General features: G+C 35.4%; 2 long non-coding RNA genes across 2 annotated transcripts in view; one reads left to right on the plus strand and one right to left on the minus strand.

The window, feature by feature from the left end:
- LOC128168564 (uncharacterized) overlaps positions 1 to 1,462 on the minus strand; it is a 104,338-nt gene extending 102,876 nt beyond the window's left edge. The window contains exon 1 of the long non-coding RNA XR_008241408.1: positions 1,382 to 1,462. This is a non-coding gene — a long non-coding RNA (uncharacterized LOC128168564). The remainder of the gene's footprint in view (positions 1 to 1,381) is intronic.
- LOC128168565 (uncharacterized) overlaps positions 1 to 8,574 on the plus strand; it is a 104,335-nt gene extending 95,761 nt beyond the window's left edge. Inside the window, exon 2 of the long non-coding RNA XR_008241409.1 lies at positions 8,148 to 8,574. This is a non-coding gene — a long non-coding RNA (uncharacterized LOC128168565). The remainder of the gene's footprint in view (positions 1 to 8,147) is intronic.
- The last annotated feature ends 11,578 nt before the right edge of the window (positions 8,575 to 20,152 follow it).

The following is a 20,152-nucleotide window of genomic DNA, read 5'->3' on the forward strand; positions in this document are numbered from 1 at the left end:
ATTGGCGAATTCTCATAAAGGTGTATCCTTTATGTTCTACTTTGTATGGTGTTTGTGTGCTTGTGTTATTTTGATAACGTAATAGTCATAACCAAAATAACAGCCTGCAAGTCCGTGAATGTTTCTACTTCAGATGCCTGCAAGACAGTGAAAAATCACACTTGGTAACATACTATTCAAAAGTGTTAAAATCGTATAGAATCAACGTTGCCCGACTCTCAGCTAACATTTTGTTCCCATTGTGTTCACAATTTGTGGTACAAGCACATACTTTTCACGTCTAATCTCGACCAGTAAAAGAGATTTTTAGCAACACAAATGTAACAACAGTTTGTGCAACATTGAAACTGCGCATGGCTCCAGACTTTTCAGTTTACATTCATCTCACTGCAAAAGCGATTGATTTATATCAGTGTCCGCTAGAGGGATTCGAACTTAAAGACATGGCGAAACATAAAGCTAGCGCTCGTTATGGAGTCAACAGTAACATCTTCTTGACGTGTATTTAGTGTCCAACCTCAATACCTTTTGTTTCTGTTTTTATTACCATTAAATATATATGGCAACAGTTATCGAGTAAACACCGTCTTACCTGTGAACAACTTTATTTCAAATAATTATCGCTCTAGATAAAGCTTTAAAGTGTTGCGCTTTCTTTATCTAATTGGATAATTTTTATAAAGGTGTATCATTTATGTTCTACTGTGCATGAGGTTTGTGTGCTTGTGGTATTTTGATAAGGAAATAGTGACAACCAAATAAACAGCCTGCAAGTCCGTGAATGTTTCTACTTCAGATGCCTGCAAGACAGTGAAATCACAATTGATAACATACTATTCATAAGTGTTAAACTCGTATAGAATCAACGCTGCTCGACTCTTAGCTAACAAATACTCCCATTGTGTTCACAGTTTGTGGTACAAGTACATACTTTTCACGTCTTATCTCGACCAGTAAAAGAGATTTTTAGCGTGTATGAGGTTTCGATTGATTTATATCAGTGTCCGTAAGCGGGATACGAACTCAAAGACATGGCTAAACAAAAAGCTAGAGCTCGTTACGGAGTCAACAGAAACATCTTCTGGACGAGTTTTAGTGTCCAACCTCATGCGCCTTTTGTTATTTTATTTTATTTTTTTTTTTTTTTTTTTATCGCTATTGAATATATAATGGAATTATATTTGAAATAGTTTGATGGAAACAGTTATTGTGAAAACACCGCCTTACCTGTTAACAACCATATTACAAATAACGATTTAGATAAAGCTTAAAGAGACTACTGCGGCCCTCACAATTGAATTGAAATTAACTATAACAAGGTCGACAACATCCACTCTTGGAGTAATAGTGTGTCGAAAATGAAGCCTGATCTAGCTCTTACCTTTGCGCAATTTCATCCTTTATGTGTTGCACATTTTATTCTAATTGGCGAATTTTCATGAAGGTGTATCCTTTATGTTCTACTTTGTATGAGGTTTGTGTGCGTGTGTTATTTCGATAACGAAATAGTGACAACCAAATAAACAGCCTGCAAGTCCGTGAATGTTTCTACTTCAGATGCCTGCAAGACAGTGAAAAATCACACTTAATAACATACTATTCATAAGTGTTAAAATCGTATCGAATCAACGTTGCCCGACTCTCAGCTAACATTTTGTTCCCATAGTGTTCACAATTTGTGGTACATGTACATACTTTTCACGTCTAATCTCGACCAGTAAAAGAGATTTTTAGCGACACAAATGTAACAACAGTTTGTGCTACATTGAAACTGCGCATGGCTCCAGACTTTTCAGTTTACATTCATCTAACTGCAAAATCGATTGATTTATATCAGTGTCCGCTAGAGGGATTCGAACTCCAAGACATGGCTAAACATAAAGTTAGCGCTCGGTATGGAGTCAACAGTAACATCTTCTGGACGTGTTTTTAGTGTCCAACCTCTTCTTCCTTTTGTTTCTGTTTTTATTACCATTAAATATATATGGCAACAGTTATCGAGTAAACACCGTCTTACATGTGAACAACTTTATTTCAAATAACTATCGCTCTAGATAAAGCTTTAAAGTGTTGCACATTTTTATCTAATTGGATAATTTTTATAAAGACGTATCCTTTATGTTCTACTGTGTATGAGGTTTGTGTGCGGGTGGTATTTTGATAAGGAAATAGTGACAACAAAATAAACAGCCTGCAAGTCCGTGAATGTTTCTACTTCAGATGCCTGCAAGACAATGAAAAATCACACTTCATAACATACTATTCAGAAGTGATAAACTCGTATAGAATCAATGTTGCCCGACTCTTAGCTAACATTTTGTTCCCATTGTGTTCACAGTTTGTGGTACAAGTACATACTTTTCACGTCTAATCTCGACCAGTAAAAGAGATTTTTAGCGTGTATGAGGTTTCGATTGATTTATATCAGTTTCTGCAAGCGGGATACGAACTCAAAGACATGGCTAAACAAAAAGCTAGAGCTCATTACGGAGTCAACAGAAACATCTTCTGGACGTGTTCTAGCGTCCAACCTCATGCGCCTTTTGTTTTCGTTTTTTTTTTTTTTGATCGCTATTGAATATATAATGGAATCACATTTGAAATAGTTTGATGGCAACAGTTATTGTGAAAACACCGCCTTACCTGTTAACAACCTTATTACAAATAACGATTTAGATAAAGCTTAAAGAGACTACTGCGGCCCTCACAATTGAATTGAAATTAACTATAACAAGGTCGACAACATACAATCTTGGAGTAATAGTGTGTCGAAAATGAAGCCTGATCTAGCTCTTACCTTTGCGCAATTTCATCCTTTATGTGTTGCACATTTTATTCTAATTGGCGAATTTTCATGAAGGTGTATCCTTTATGTTCTACTTTGTATGAGGTTTGTGTGCTTGTGTTATTTCGATAACGAAATAGTGACAACCAAATAAACAGCCTGCAAGTCCGTGAATGTTTCTACTTCAGATGCCTGCAAGACAGTGAAAAATCACACTTGATAACATACTATTCAAAAGTGTTAAAATCGTATCGAATCAACGTTGCCCGACTCTCAGCTAACATTTTGTTCCCATTGTGTTCACAATGTTTGGTACAATGCATACTTTTCACGTCTAATCTCGACCAGTAAAAGGAATTTTAGCGACACAAATTAAACAACAGTTTGCGCTATTTGAAACTGCGCATGTCTCCAGACTTTTCAGTTTACATTCATCTAACTGCAAAATCGATTGATTTATATCAGTGTCCGCTAGAGGGATTCGAACTCCAAGACATGGCTAAACATAAAGCTAGCGCTCATTATGGAGTCAACAGAAACATCTTCTTGACGTGTTTTTTGTGTCCAACTTCATGCAACGTCTGTTTCTATTTTTTTTTTTTAGCTTTTTTTAATCGCTATTGAATATATAATGGAATCATATTTGAAATAGTTTGACGGCAACAGTTATCGAGAAAACACCGTCCCTCCTGTGAACAACTTTATTACAAATAACTATCACTCTGGATAAAGCTTAAAGAGACTACTACGGCCCTCACACTTGAATTGAAATTTTCTATAATAAGGTCGACAACATACATTCTTGGAGTAAAAGTGTGTCGAAAATGAAGCCTGATCTAGTTCTTACCTTTGCGCAATTTCATCCTTTATGTGTTGCACGTTTTATTGTAATTGGCGAATTTTCATGAAGGTGTATCCTTTATGTTCTACTTTGTATGAGGTTTGTGTGATTGTGTTATTTCGATAACGAAATAGTGATAACCAAATAAACAGCCTACAAGTCCGTGAATGTTTCTACTTCAGATGCCTGAGAAAACAGTGAAAAATCACACTTGATAACATACTATTCAAAAATGTTAAAATCGTATCGAATCAACGTTGCCCGACTCTCAGCTAACATTTTGTTCCCATTGTGTTCACAATGTTTGGTACAAGTACATACTTTTCACGTCTAATCTCGACCAGTAAAAGAGATTTTTAGCGTGTATGAGGTTTCGATTGATTTATATCCGTGTCTGCAAGCGGGATACGAACTCGAAGACATGGCTAAACAAAAAGCTAGTGCTCGTTACTGAGTCAACAGAAACATCTTCTGGACGTGTTTTAGTGTCCAACCTCATGCGCCTTTTGTTTTTGTTTTTTATCGCTATTGAATATATAATGGAATCATATTTGAAATAGTTTGATGGCAACAGTTATTGTGAAAACACTGTCTTACCTGTTAACAACCTTATTACAAATAACGATCTAGATAAAGCTTAAAGAGACTACTGGGGCCCTCACACTTGAATTGAAATTTTCTAAAATAAGGTCGACAATATACAATCTTGGAGTAATAGTGTGTCGAAAATGAAGCCTGATCTAGTTCTTACCTTTGCGCAATTTCATCCTTTATGTGTTGCAAATTTTATTCTAATTGGCGAATTTTCATGAAGGTGTATCCTTTATGTTCTACTGTGTATGAGGTTTGTGTGCTTGTGTTATTTCGATAACAAAATAGTGACAACCAAATAAACAGCCTGCAAGTCCGTGAATGTTTCTACTTCAGATGCCTGCAAAACAGTGAAAAATCACACTTGATAAAATACTATTCAAAAAAGTTAAAATCGTATCGAATCAACGTTGCCCGACTCACAGCTAACATTTTGTTCCCATTGTGTTCACAATTTTTGGTACAATACATACTTTTTACGTCTAATCTCGACCAGTAAAAGAAAGTTTTAGCGACACAAATTAAACAACAGTTTGGGCTACATTAAAACTGCTTATGGCTTCAGACTTTTCAGTTTTCATTCATCGAACGGCAAAATCGATTGATTTATATCAGTGTCTGTTAGAAGGATTCGAACTCCAAGACATGGCTAAAAATTAAGGTAGCACTCGTTATGGAGTCAACAGTAACATCTTCTGGGCGTGTTTTTAGTGTCCAACCTCTTGCACTTTTTGATTTTTTATCGTTATTGAATATATAACGGAATCATATTTGAAATATTTTGATGGCAACAGTTATCGAGTAAACACCGTCTTACATGTGAACAACTTTATTTCAAATAACTATCGCTCTAGATAAAGCTTTAAAGTGTTGCAAATTTTTATCTAATTGGATAATTTTTATAAAGGTGTATCCTTTATGATCTACTGTACATGAGGTTTGTGTGCTTGTGGTATTTTGATAACGAAATAGTGATAACCAAATAAACAGCCTGCAAGTCCGTGAATGTTAATACATGTACTTTAGATGCCTGCAAGACAGTGAAAAATCACACTTGATAACATACTATTCAAAAGTGTTAAAATCGTATCGAATCAACGTTGCCCGACTCTCAGCTAACATTTTGTTCCCATTGTGTTCACAATGTTTGGTACAATACATACTTTTCACGTCTAATCTCGACCAGTAAAAGGAATTTTAGCGACACAAATGTAACAACAGTTTGCGCTACATTGAAACTGCGCATGTCTCCAGACTTTTCAGTTTACATTCATCTAACTGCAAAATCGATTGATTTATATCAGTGTCCGCTAGAGGGATTCGAACTCCAAGACATGGCTAAACATAAAGCTAGCGCTCATTATGGAGTCAACAGAAACATCTTCTTGACGTGTTTTTGGCGTCCAAACTCTTCTTCCTTTTGTTTTTATAGCTATTGAATATATAACGGATTCATTTTTGAAATACTTTGATGGTAAACACCGTCAAACATGTACCTGTTAACAACCTTATTTCAAATAACTATCACTCTGGATAAAGCTTAAGGTGACTCCACTTGCCCTCACACTTAAATTGAAATTAACTATAATAATGTCGACGAATACATTCTTGGAATAATAGATTGTCGAAAATGAAGCCTGATCTATGTCTTACCTTTCTAAATTTCATGCTTTAAGTGTTGCACTTTTAATTCTAATTGTAGAATTTTCATAAAGGTGTATCCTTTATGTTGTACTGTGTATGAGGTTTGTGTGCTTGTGGTATTTTGATAACAAAATAGTCACAAGAAAGTAAACAGCCTCAAAGTCCGTGAATGTTTCTACTTCAGATGCTTGCAAGACAATGAAAAATCACACTTGATAACATACTATTCAAAAGTGTTAAAATTGTATCGAATCAACGTTGCCCGACTCTCAGCTAACATTTCGTTCTGATTGTGTTAACAGTTTTTAGTACGAGTATACAAGTATAAAAGCCTATTTTCAAACAGAAAAGCTCTTAGCGACACAGTTGAAACAACAATTTGCGACACAATGAAACTGCGCACAGCTTCAAACTATTTAGTTTTCATTTATCTAACTGCAATATCGATTGATTTATATCAGTGTCCGCAACAGGGATCCGAGTCCAACACATGGTAAAACATATAGCTAGCGCTGGTTATTCAGTGAACAGCTATATCTATGGAACGTGTTTTTAGTGTCCAACTTCTTGCGGCTTTTGCTTTTGTTTTTTATCGCTATTGAATATATAACGGAATCATATTCAAAATAATTCGATCAAATTTGAAATATTTTGATGACAACAGTTATTGAGTAAACACCATCTTACCTGTAAACAAGTTAACTATCACCTGAGAACAGGCTTTCACTAACTATCTTTGACCTCAAGGTTAAATTGAAATTAACTATAAGGTCGGCGAATGTCTGTGTGCTTGTGGTATCATAAGTTCCACTGTAGGTAGCTAACACAGTTTCATATAAAATCCAGGGGGTGGGGGGGGGGTTTCTGGGAAAAAGCAATACTGCTATTTTTATGCGGTATACATGATATTCAATTTTTTTTTTCAATTGCATGCTATAGAGGTTTTTCTTTCGAATACCTGTAGAAAAGTATGTAGAAAAATAAAGGGAGAACCCACTCCAAAAACATCCAAATTTAACGAGTGCAGAATTTCATGAATTTTTAGCAGATAATATAGCTCTTTAAAAAGCTGGTAAATGTACACTGAAAATACTATAAACGATGCCTACAGACTTGCTCTTGAAAATGCACAGACAACTAAAATGGCCGATTTATTTCAATTCTGCTGTTAGGGGAGCCTAAAATGAGTGAGTGTACTGCATTTAGAGGCATCCTTTTGACTACTTTCCTCATGCTTTGAGTGCCAAATAAATTCTAGCATTAACTTACATGTTGAAAAAAATTCATAATTTTATCTTTCTATTGATATATACTAGTAGATATATATGTAACATGTTTTACAATCAAATTTTATACGGGTCAGTTTTGCTTGTGTCTCATCTTAAAACGTCCTTATATCGTTACATATAAAACATATAAAACTGTGTATTTGCACTCTTATAAAGAAGTGCAAGGGACAGGCGATTTTGCTTCGTTGTAAGGGTAATTCGTTATATCTCTTGAGTTTACAACATGTTATAAAGTAATGAGGAATGAAAATCAGTTCATGGTAAGTGTCAATTCAGTATAAGCGTGTTCGCTATAACCATGTTTTACTGTATTTTGATAACAAAATAGTCACAACAATTGATAAAATTGAGTAAATAATCATAATTAACAATACAAGGGAGTATATTCTGGTCTAATGATGATGCATGTCCTCTGCTAGTAGTAAACAAACAAAATGGATGAGATTTCAAGCAAGGATACAATTTTGAGCAACACTTGGAAAATAAGGGTCCACCTGAAAATGATAGAGAGATTCTTGAATCTCATTTTGTAGATGAAATGACTGTAGAGGAGGTTACACATGTAGGTCTGCAAGATGCACGTGTATCTGTCTTCCAGAAAAGCTGATAGATCAGCAATCTTTTGCAAGAGAAAGGGATGAGAGTTTCTGTGCTCCAAACTTAAAATGTTTGGATTAGTTCCTGATGAAGAATAAAGGGGAGAAAACATGTTCTACTACAAAGTGGAAAGTGGAGACTTTAATTTGGACTTCATTTTAACAGTTTTGAAAATTATAAAAATGTAAACTAAAAAAGCATCATTTTTTAATGTCTGAAAAAATCAACTCAACATAAATGATAGACCCCAATCAGGAATTGCACCTGAATCCCTCATACGTAAGTATGAGTGCTTTACTGATTAAGCTATTGAGGTATTCAAACAGAATATCACTATTGATTGTTGAGTTTTCATCCCCCTGAAACCTTTTTCCTAAACCACTGATTTTTTTTTTTACAGAATGGTCCCTGGAAACCTATGAGGAAATGCTAGACTTTGATAACATTAATTCTGAGGAACTTGTTCTAAAGCTTGGCAAATTCTATACTGAGGCAACCCCAAATCTTGACCAAAAACGTTTTAAAACACGAAGCGAATGGGCCAAATCGCTCACCTGAGCAAGAATAGACATAACTAGACAACATTGAGATGGCAACCATCTCAAAGGGCCCTGCTTAAATAATGGACTACAGGTGAAAAACATTTCAGAGAAGTTTACTTTGACCTTGTCCTACAACTTAGAAATTTTCCAGCTGGCATAAAACTTTTAATTTAATCTCATTACGCCTTACAAACATACATTTTTTTTTAACCTGAGCAAGATCAAGCTAATGGGAAATAATCTACGGTCTTAAACTGATTATAAAAAGATTCGTTATGACCTTCACATTGACTTTGTTCAAATTATTAAGTCGTTGCACACCATTAACCCAAAAGTCCTGTTAATGTGAAGAAGAAGGCAAATATGGCCAAGTGGAGAGTGTTATTAAAGTATGAGCCAGATCGGACCAAGGGAGAAAAGATATGCTCCAGGCAATGATTTTTCATATCATTCTGCTATGACCTTCATATTTGACCTTAAAATTTGGTTCTTGGCCAGTTGCACACCCTTTACTCAGAAGCTCTGTTGATGTGCAGTATGAGCCAAATAAGGTTAAGTGAATGACCTTGAACCTTGACCTGCAAACTGAACTTAAAGAACTGTTTATACAGTTTATGAATTATAAACATGATAAACCTACATTAAACTTTGAACCCTTTGTGAGGCCCAAGAATTGTCTGAAGGGCCAGAGTCTAAACAATTCTAAAAGAACCAAAAATATGTCAACATGCTTGAATAAAGTAAAACTGAATATAATAACATCTAAGTTTTTGTAAATAATTTAAATTGTTTTCCTTTGTAAAATTGGACCCCCCCCCCCCCATTGTGGCCCCTTCCTTCCCCTTGGGATCATGATTTGAACAAACTTAAAGGTTCCCTACCTGAGGATGCTTCAACACAAGTTTCAGCTTTTCTGGCTGATCTGTTTCATAGAAGAAGGTTACTGAAAAGATTTTTAAAGATTATTCTCTATATATTCTTATGTAAAAATTTGATTCTCCACTATGGCCCCACCCTATCCCTGGGGATCATGATTTTAATAAACTTGAATCTACTGTAACTGAGGATGCTTTTACACCAGCTTCAGCTTTTCTGGCTGATTGGTTTCTGAGAAGATATTTAAAGATTTTTCTCTATATATTCCTATGTAAAAGTTTGACCCCCCCCCCCCCCCATTGTTTTCTTTTGTAAAATTGGACCCCCCCCCCCATTGTGGTCCCACCCTACCCCTGGGGATAATGATTTAAACAAATTTGAATCAACCCCACCTGAGAATGCTTTCACACAAGTAACAGCTTTTCTGGCTACTCAGTTTCAGAAAAGAAGATTTTAAAACATTTACTCTATATATTACTATGTAAAAGTTCGACCGACACCCCCCCCCCCCCCAAAAAATTGTGGCTGCACCCTACCCCTGGGGATCATGATTTGAACAAACTTGAATCTACACTACCTACACAGTAGTTGAAATCAGATTGGGAATAAGTGTGTAAAAGGTTATCACCACAGTGTCATCTTAATTTAGCAATGACGTCATGAAAATTGTCTTATTTTGATGAATTGATGTTTTGTAGCAAAATATCATAATGGGTGTTTTCAGATGGTTTTTCGACTGGGAAACATTGAGTGCAGGCTTGCTCAAGTACCACTTTTTAGTATGATGTGTATAGTTATAGGAAGAAAGACATTCTTTAAAATCGTACTTGAGCAGACCTGCGCTCTATACTTCCGAGTGCAAAAAATAAAGAAAAAAAAAACGATAACATTTTCATTTTTTTGCAAAAATGCTGAAATTTGGTCATTTACATGTAGGTGACGTCATAGATAATATCTATATATATATTTGCATATTATGCAACGAATGAGTAACAATGACAAAAATCAAGATAAAAGTGATTGACATCCTCTGTACACTGATTTATGGAGATTTGATTTTTTGCAACACTATTTAAACAAGAATAGAATTCCAGGGTCCCCCGCCGGTCAAGCAGTATACTAGTATACTGTATATTGGAATATTTCAAACATTCAGGGCTGTTCCAGAATTAAATGTGTGGGGAGGTTGGAAGGAACATTTTTTTACCCCCACCACCCATTTTTTTTTCTATTTTTCCTGTCGCAAATATATCCAAAATACTGCAATCTAAAAGAACTTGACCAAAGTATTAGCGGTATAAACATTTGGTATAAATTTAATAAAAATCCGTCAAAAATTTATAGGCATGAGAGCGCTTACAAGGTCACAAAGTCCCATACCTCCAACAAAAAGTATCGACCAATGCCAATTTTCGAACTTGACCAAGATAATAGTGGTATAAACATTTGGTATAAATTTAATGAAAATCCGTCAAAATTTGTAGGTATGAGAGCGCTTACAAGGTCAATTTTTTTTATAAAACGGAGTCGTTATTGTGGTCAAAGTCCCATAACTCCAACAAAAAGTATCGACCAATGCTGATTTTCGAACTTGACCAAGGTAATAGTAGTATAAACATTTGGTATAAATTTAATGAAAATCCGTCAAAATTTGTAGGTATGAGAGCGCTTACAAGGTCAAATTTTGGATAAAACAGAGACATTATTGTGATCAAAGTCCTATAACTTCAACAAAAAGTATCGACCAATGCTGATTTTCGAACTTGACCAAAGTATTAGTGGTATAAACATTTGGTATAAATTTAATGAAAATTGGTCAAAATTTGTAGGCATGACAGCGCTTACAAAAAAGTGTGACGGACGGACACCCGGACGCACGGACGGATGCCCTGCATTTCTATGTCCCCGCACCGCGTTGCGGCGGGGGACAAAAAATGTTAAAATTGGGGGCAGATATTAAACCATACCAAATATAGTCCTTTTAAATTTCTTTGTACAAAAAATTATTTTTGTTGCATTTTTCCTAGCTACACCTTTGTCCATATCTGAGCCTTTTTTACAGAAGGAAAAAAAGGAGTATCAGGATAAAATTTCGAACAGAAAAATATAATCAGTTTATAACTTTGTACTCAATATTACTAATCACTTCGACAGCAGGCTTACATTTCTTTCAAATAAAATAAATGAATACTTGCTTTGATATCAGGTGGGATGAGTGTTCTGATGAAGTAAGTTAGGCCAGCATCTTTCTACGTTTAGGTTTACGAACAACAAAATAATAAAATTCCGTAGGAGGAGGAAATAAAATTCACTTATGACCAGAATTTTTTTTTTTTAGGTTTACAAACTACAAAATTGTAAAGTTCTGTGGGAGGAAAAATCATGTTTTTGACATCATCTTTATTGTAATAATATGAATGGCAACTTCATGATAGTGGTGTGTAACTGCATGAAATGTAGCATGGAGTGTAGCATGTAAAAAGTACCATATGTAATCTGTGAAATGTATCACTGAAATAGTGCAATAGAATATATATGACAAACATCTTTGATATCACAAGTAGCAATGTTCGTTTGTCATTTTATAGGGATCGAGTCATTACCATTATTTACCATTACCATTATAAGAAACTTTAGTTACAGTTTTTATCTAGGTACAAAAGTATTTCAATTTAATCTTCGTTTATACCAATGAAACAAAATTTCATATAAAATGGTTGAAATAAGGAATGCTATATATAAATGTATACTGTCAGAAAACCAAGGACATCATCATTAGACAATGTTGCTTTAGGATGTGTTAGCTTTCTTTAAATGAATTAGAATTTTATTCTATTCTGCGTTTTGGATGCTCGAGTGACTGGTTCCTTTCAACTTGCAACACATCAACATGTATTAATTACGTGTCGGTCTGACAAAACAGTTTGATCTTTTTAAGTTGTTGATCTCGGCATTTTCCACCCACGCAAACAAATTTCAAACTAAACCAGGCCATAAACATGAACCTCAGTTCAATGTAAACATGTTCTCGCACCATATTAGACAGGAAGTTGTTGCCTTTGATAGGACACAGACCACAATTATTTTTCCCTCTTATTCCTTTTTAAAACAAAAATTCATATAAAAAATTCCACCAGCTCAAATCTATTTAAATTTGGCATAATAATAGACAATCATTAGTCCAACAACATTTCCAAAGTACAGGAAAATCAATCAAGAGGGGGCTGAGATATGGCCCCTACAGTAACCTCTACCCTGCAATATCCACTTTCACTTTGGAATATTTGTAAACATTGGCCTCTTTACACCCTTCCTTTTGCGCCTTAAAAGATCAATTTTCCCAATTATTTTTAGCTAGTATTTTTTTTTTCAAACCTTCTTTCCATCCATGCCCTAAAAGGCACAAAATTCGCCCATTTAGCACCCCTGGGAATTTTTGTAAAAAAAACATACATTTTTAGAATAGAACTACTTGTGTGGTCAATGAGCACGGGCAAAAAGTAGTGGTATGTGACCTAATAATTTCACATACCTTTATTGATTTTGATGAAACTTGATAGGTTGGCACCTGTGGGTATTTCCAATGTCTCCCAGAAGTTTTGGTGAAATCCTTCTCCTTACACCAGAGTAATGGGCTCCTGGAAAAAGGTACAAGAACAGCTGAAATTGCATGCCAACACTAGCATCTCACACAAAATTCACTTCACTAAAATAATCATAATGACCTTACTTTATAATCAATTTCCTTCAAACTTTAATATGTCATATTTCAACTCTTTGCCCACACACATCTAACATTTTTTCTCATCAAAATTAATATTATGCAATTTTATTATTGTTTTTGAAATAATACGCCAAATAAGGCTATAAATCCCCAGAAAAGCCCCTGGCCAAAATAAAATATTTAGACACAGATATTTCAGTAGAAAAAAATATGTTAAATTTGAAATTTCTACATTTAATATACTATAGAAATCAGACATGCTAGTAAATAAACAGCCAGTAATCCCTTTGTTGTAAGCATATAATCAAACATGGCCACTGCAATCAACTTGATGAAGTGGCACTTACAGGTCAAAATGGATTAGCTCTGTGTACAGTAGAGATGACATGGATAGGTATAACATGCCATTTGAAGTACTGTCAAACATAGAAGACTATAAATATGATGGAAATAAAGAATCCATCACACCATCTTTGATACAGCAAGCAGGAAGTACTTACAGAAGTTGTCAAAATGTTTCAGAGGAACCAAAGGCCATGAAACAAAGGGAGGAAACTCCATCAAAGTAAGCTGCCCAGCAGCAGGTTTTTTTATCAAGGTAATACTAACAGATCCAAGGCTTCATCAGAGGACCAACAGACAACTCGTAAACGCTCCTTTGTCCAGCTATCTGTTGGGGACCATGCCCTTGTAACACGACCAAGTTTAGACTGCCAATACTACATAACTCCTGACTGAGATGGGGAGAGTGGATCCTCGTGTATTCTTCGGCCACAGTCAGAAAGCTGCAGATACCTACAAAATACCAACAGCAATGAATATGAAGGGGGACAATGTGTACTGGCACTGTACCAGTTATCGGCTAAAATTTAACGTTTTCTTTTCGTAATTCCTTATTTCTAGATATTTTTGGATAAAACTTGACATACTTTAAAAAGTGAACTCCTTATTTATCAATCTGTTAGTTTATATCATTATTTAGAACCCAAAACATCTTGTTTTGTGCTTTTAACCACGCCTCGAATTTGCCGAGTTTTTACGATTTACTGTACCAGTTATCAGCTTCGTGATAATAACATAGTATAAATCCGTGTTCATGTTGATTTTATACTCTGCTAAATGTAGTTTGAATTATGCCCCTTGTGAGGTCAGACTAAAGTATTCAGGGTCATGATACATTATAAACAAAACTCATAAAATAATTCGTTTATTATCATACTGTAAAACACCAAATCGTATACTATTCAATACATAATTGTGCAATCAGGCGTTCAATTGCACTACGAATCTCTGGGAAATTCGTGAATTCCTTTTCTTTATACATGTTAAATGTATTGATTTTATATGTCAAATCAAAGAAGGGATATAATAACGTATCACAAAGAGGTAATATTCTATTTTTAACTTATGAAGTCCCTTCCCCCACTGCCGAAAGTGCAAAAATGTAAAATCAGCGGTAAACAATGATCGTTTAAGCTCATGTATAAAGCATATTCAAGAAAGTTTTCAAGCAAACTTACTTTTCTTTATTTGAAAAAGACGACTGAATTAAAAAATCTTGGATTGTTGCATGCTATAAACCCGAACTCTCATTTTAGCAGATAACTGGTCTTAGCCGATAACTGGTACAGTACCAGTAGTGAGTGAAGAAAAATTGATTGATATGATGACCAGCACAGCCCATCTTCATCAGACTACTTCAAGCACCTGCCCAATGCCAAATTTTGCTGTACTCGAGGCAAGAAAGTTAGGCATCTCCTGGAAGTACAAGATAAAATGCGCAAATTGTCCGTTTACCTTTCCGACATTCAACATGTATCATGAGATTCATCAAGAGGGACCAGGCCATAATCCATCAGCAACCAACATCACTCTCGCATATGCCATTCAAGACACTGCCATCAGGGCCGAGAAGATGATTGAACTCCTCACCTGTCTGGACATACCTGCTCCCAGCAAATTATTCATGGAGACACTCCTGTGCAAAACAAGCAGAAAAATGACAGAACTGAACAAACTGGACATGAATGACAAGATACAAAAAGTCAAAGAGGTTAATGTTACTCGAGGACACCCTGAAAATATCATCAACATTTCAACAGATGCAAGGTACAACAGCAGCGTCATGTTTAGTCGGAAGACCCTAGGCCAGAATGCCAGTCAAGCATTTTCTCTGGCAGTAGAAACAAATACAGATAGAAAGTACATATTTGCCTGTGCTGTACAGAACAAACTCTGCTGGACTGGTGCATGGCTGCGTGGCAAAGGAATGGAAGTGGACTGTCCTGGCGGTCATGCTGAATGTACTGCAAACCTGTCTCCGGCTGCTCTGTTCTCGGAATACGAGATGGCGAAGGATATCGGCATTCAGCTAGGCCTGCAAGATGTTCTAGTTCGGTACGTTACCGAAGACAACGTTGCCCAAGGTGCTAAAGGAGTGGACGATGCCATGCGGGCTCTTCATCCCTTGTGGAAGGTAGAGCGCCTAGCAGACGCTGTCCATCTTGGGCAATCACAGTTCCATGCCAGCAACCGAGCAGTATACAGCGATGAAATGTTCCATTCTAAGACAAAAGAAGAAAAGAAAGAGTTACAAATGGTGTTTGGCAATGATTTAAAATCCAGATGTTCCATGATAGTGAAAAAGATATTCACCAAGTATGACAGAGACCTGGAGAAAATGAGCAGTTTCTTACCCAAAGTCCTGGAGGCAACTGTTGCATGTTATGACGGACACTGTTTTATGTGTGCCGTCTATTCCTTGGTCTGTGACAGGGGAGTGGTCTCCAACTGGTGAAACTATAGCCGCAACTTGGCCATCTATAGTATCACCGCCCTGCAAATAAATGACAACGACCTAAGAATTGTGGCAGAAGTTCTGAAAATGAAGTTGAGCCTGGAAGCTATCTCAGCCATGAAACTTCTGACTGACACCAATGCCAAGGAGTCCTACCATAGATCTGCAACTGCTAACATGCCCAAGAATGTGAAATTCTCAAGAACAATGGAAGGCCGTCTGCAATCCATGATTCACAGGAGGAATAACTTACCAGGAACCTCAAACAGACTCAAGTGTGAATCTGCCGGTGTCCAATACTCAGACTACGGCAAGCGACGACTAGCCAGGATTGATCAGCAGTTCCTCTACAGACAAGAATACCATAAAAAGGAAAAGATTAAGACCAGAAGAAACAAACAGCACGGTAGGAAAATGGACGGACACCATCTATATCGTCACGAACATCAAACAAAGTCTGACTACCGGAAGGGACAATTGGATATGAACCTACCTGCAGCACGTGATCATCCCTACCACAGGAGAGGAGCATGCCAATATCATCTGAGGCCTCGCCCAGGATGTGACTGAATGACACTATACCCATTTCATAAATGATACTGACTATTACTAACCTTAAAGCTTGAACTGAATCCATCAGCATGTACCATCAGGCATATACTAAAACCATTACTGTGAGGAGATATGCATGACTCTCCAATGTTTAGCGGTGTAACATTCTAATAAATATGATAAACTTACCTATTCCTTGTTTTCTCAATTCATGTCAATAGTAAGGTCAAGTCTGCAAGGCAGGTAGGGAAAGTGACCCAGGCAGGTACCCCTAGCTCGGCAGGTCTGTCGCTGGTTGTTTATACCATGTGGTTAAAGAGTGATGTGCTCCGAAACAACACACAGTGTGTTGTGGCACAAGTGTGATGCAACAATGGATGCAACCAACTCATGATAACCATGATGTACGGTACCCACAACGTTATTCTTTACAATCCAATCTTATCGTATCGTGTATCAACCCTATTGTAATGTGCTTGTATACTGTTCTATCATGCATTAATCCTATCCTATCATGCGTTAATCCTATCAGGATTATCGTTTAATTTTAACAGTTTTTCCGTTTATCCTATCGTGTTAATCGTTTTATGCCTTTTTATAAGCAAGTACTGACATTTATTTCAAAGTTACGAGTCAATCAATGTGCCGTATACAGACATTTATCAAACAAAAAATGTAAATTCCTATCCAGCATTCTATCCTGATACTAAATTCTCAATTCTTTAGATCAAATTAACCAGTAGTACATGTAAATCATATCTGTAAGCAGTGGAAGTGAAAAATGATTGTAAACTATCCAAGTTCTAAGGAACATGGTAACATGTTTACCTGTATATCGAATATATTAAATCATACGCGGACTGTATACATTAACTTGTATGTAATATAATTCGTTTTGCATGCATCATTATTTATAGGAACAACAGTAATTATTATATACTTAATATTTACTTAAAACAAAAGTATTATTTTAATTGAACCCACTATATTTTCCGTGTGAAATTTGATCTCGGGCTAAAATGTTCCCGGCGATCGGCTTGGGTGTGCGGTAATAAAAACAATGTCAACAAATCGTACGCGGAATGTGCATCTGTGTTAATATTTTTTAACGTGTGTGCAATATAATTTATTTTAATGATTTTTTTATTTAGAAATAAATGTATTTATGATAGATTTTATATTTATTTAGAGCAAAAGTTGTATTTTCATTGAGTCCGTGTTATTTGCTCTCAGGCTGAAATGTTCGCGGCGATCTGCTGGGTTATTGAAAACAATGTTAACAATACAAATAATTGATCATTTCAGCTCATAATATTTGTTAAGAAAATTTAACTGGTCATTTTAATACATTATAATATTGATGCAGCGATTACAACAACTGGGCATTTGCTAATAACAAGAATTGCATGTATATCTTGATTTGTACGTGTTCTTTCTCAAATTCTGCCATATTCAGGTTTATCGTGAAGATCGTTTAACGCGGTTATACATTTATCATGAAAATCGTTTATCCTTTCCTATCGTGTATCAATCTTATCATATCGTGCGTGTATACTGAGTGTTCTATCGTGCGTGAATCCTATCCTATCATGCATGAATCCTATCCTATCGTTTATCTTGTAAAAATTAACATTGCAGGTACTGTAGCATGACATTGATTCTATGTACATGCACGGTAACCCACTTGTTCTGTACTGGATGCTTGTAGCATACAACACCATATTTGTTGTTGCTGCTTCTAGCACCAGTCCAGATGTACGTGACACTTACCATTCAAACCAGGAGCAGAGCCCGAGCGCACTTTTTTTCTGTATTTTGCATGAAATTCGTCCATAGCCACGAAATATAAGTTGCAGATGACAGAAATAGTGCCAACGCATGATTACATAGAAATACGACTTACCTCATTTGCATATGCGGGTCATACTAATCACCCAACAAAAAAAAATAAATCCACCCCCCACCCCCAATTTTTCCTCTATTTTGATGAAATGAAAGTTTCATAATTGAACAAAAAGCCCAATTTCTCCATAAATTACCTTAAACAATTGATATTTATTAAAAAATGGGAGATAGAACCCCAAATAAGCAATTTCACTTTTGACCTGATAGGACACAGACCACAATTATTTTTCCCTCTTATTCCTTTTTAAAACAAAAATTCATATAAAAAATTCCACCAGCTCAAATCTATTTAAATTTGGCATAATAATAGACAATCATTAGTCCAACAACATTTCCAAAGTACAGGAAAATCAATCAAGAGGGGGCTGAGATATGGCCCCTACAGTAACCTCTACCCTGCAATATCCACTTTCACTTTGGAATATTTGTAAACATTGGCCTCTTTACACCCTTCCTTTTGCGCCTTTAAAGATCAACTTTCCCAATTATTTTTAGCAAGTATTTTTTTTCAAACCTTCTTGTTTCCATCCATGCCCTAAAGGCACCAAATTCGCCCATTTAGCACCCCTGGGAATTTTTGTAAAAAAAACATACATTTTTAGAATAGAACTACTTGTGTGGTCAATGAGCACGTGGTAAAAATAGTGGTATGTAACCTAATAATATAGAACCAGATGAAATCTTGATCCCGAACCAAAAATTAGCTATCTGGGAAAAAAAAGATTACCTCTTTCATAATTCAATTTTTTTTTTACTAAAAACTAAAAAAACCGAGCGGCTGGTTTGTCAACCTAAAAATAAATATGCTGTCCTTATTATCATTTTTAAATTGCGGTTACCAAGCATTTATATATACTGTCTATTGGATTAGATTCTATGACAAATGCAACATATATCATATCATTCAATTGAATTACTACCTGATTCATTTTCAGATAGATCTGATATTTCACAATTGTCTGTGTCCAAAGACGCTAGATCTACATGTACATTCAAATATCATTAACATACAATCCTTAAAGCGCCTTTCACAATTGGCGCATGTGCAGAAGCGACTGAATATTCGTTCGACTGATAAAATTAGATATGAATCAAAAACTGTTGCCGAAATAATCGCATTTGAAAACATAGGTAATCACAGATTACAAAGCTCACCGAGACGAGACATCACCCTTATGAGACTTCACCTTTATGAGACCACCTTTATCATATAAAATGAAAATCATACTTTATGATCTTGGATATTCATGGATTCTGTTTTGACACAATATCGTATATCATCTGTTAAAAAATTGTATAATAATCATGTGTTCATCTGTTAATCAATACAATAATATAAAATTAAATATTGCATCCTATCATATTTACAACATATATCATATAATACAATAAAATACCATCATAAACAATAATGAGATATGATAATGTAACGTATGGTATGACATTGTATTGTGTTTTAAGTTATTGTATCTGATCACATAATACAATATTATATAAATAGTGCCTGTTTGGGAGGGTAACAGTTGAAATTGACACCCCGAGAAAACCATTGTCAACCGACGCAAAGCGGAGGTTGACAATGGTTTTCGAGGGGTGTCAATTTCAACTGTTATCCTCCCAAACAGGCACTATTTATTTTGTTATACTGAATGTCTTAATTTTTAAGAAAATTTTACTGCTTTTATATAGGAATAACGTGAATTCTACAGCGAACCGTACGCGCATAATTTTCGCGCATGTAACATTTTTTAATGTTACCTGTTGCTAAGTGCGTTGCTAACGCTGAGGGTAATAGAAAATATTATTAACTGCGTCTTAACCAATCAGATTTAAGTATTTAACATGAAAGTATAACAATATAAAATTTTACAGTATCATATTATACAATTTCATGTGATATAATTCTATATTACAGAAACTAATATCATATTATACAATATCGTATGATACAATATTATAGAATATACAATATTGTATCATAGGATACAACATTATATATTGCAATAACT

Source organism: Crassostrea angulata, unplaced genomic scaffold, assembly GCF_025612915.1.
Source record: "Crassostrea angulata isolate pt1a10 unplaced genomic scaffold, ASM2561291v2 HiC_scaffold_14, whole genome shotgun sequence".
Taxonomy (NCBI): domain Eukaryota; kingdom Metazoa; phylum Mollusca; class Bivalvia; order Ostreida; family Ostreidae; genus Magallana; species Magallana angulata.